The sequence below is a fragment of the Arachis stenosperma genome, chromosome 9 (genome assembly GCF_014773155.1).
Source record: "Arachis stenosperma cultivar V10309 chromosome 9, arast.V10309.gnm1.PFL2, whole genome shotgun sequence".
NCBI classification, from domain to species: domain Eukaryota; kingdom Viridiplantae; phylum Streptophyta; class Magnoliopsida; order Fabales; family Fabaceae; genus Arachis; species Arachis stenosperma.
The window spans coordinates 131089182-131089883 of record NC_080385.1 but is presented as its reverse complement, the minus strand read 5'-3'; the positions used below and the strand labels follow the sequence as shown (position 1 = coordinate 131089883).

Sequence of the window (702 nt, the reverse complement as noted above, 5' to 3'; positions counted from 1 at the left end):
AGGTAATTCACCTCTTCCATTGAAGGGTTCTCAGGATCATAGGCTTCTTCTTCAGATGAAGCATCCTTAGTACTGCTTGGTGCATTTTGCATTCCAGACAGACTTTGAGAAATCAAATTGACTTGTTGAGTCAATATTTTATTCAGAGCCAATATGGCATTCAGAGTATCAATCTCAAGAACTCCTTTCTTCTGATTAGTCCCATTGTTCACAGGATTCCTTTCAGAAGTGTACATGAATTGGTTATTTGCAACCATTTCAATTAGCTCTTGAGCTTCTGTAGGCATCTTCTTCAGATGAAGAGATCCTCCAGCAGAGCTATCCAAAGACATCTTGGATAGTTCAGAGAGACCATCATGGAAAATACCTATGATGCTCCATTCAGAAAGCATGTCAGAAGGACATTTTCTGGTCAATTGTTTATATCTTTCCCAAGCTTCATAGAGGGATTCTCCATCCTTCTGTCTGAAGGTTTGGACTTCCACTCTAAGCTTACTCAATTTTTGAGGTGGAAAGAACTTTGCCAAGAAGGCACTGACTAGCTTTTCCCAAGAGTTCAGGCTGTCTTTAGGTTGTGAGTCCAACCATGTTCTAGCTCTGTCCCTTACAGCAAAAGGGAATAGCATAAGTCTGTAGACCTCAGGGTCAACCTTATTAGTCTTGACAGTGTCACAGATTTGCAAGAATTCAGCTAAGAACTGA

The 702-nt window shown here is 40.6% G+C and overlaps 1 non-coding gene across 1 annotated transcript; it reads left to right on the top strand.

Annotated features, from left to right (window-relative positions):
* Window positions 1-386: 386 nt before the first annotated feature.
* Window positions 387-494, top strand: LOC130952084 (small nucleolar RNA R71). The gene has a single exon (XR_009074264.1). It is a non-coding gene; the product is annotated as a small nucleolar RNA R71 (small nucleolar RNA).
* Window positions 495-702: the final 208 nt, after the last annotated feature.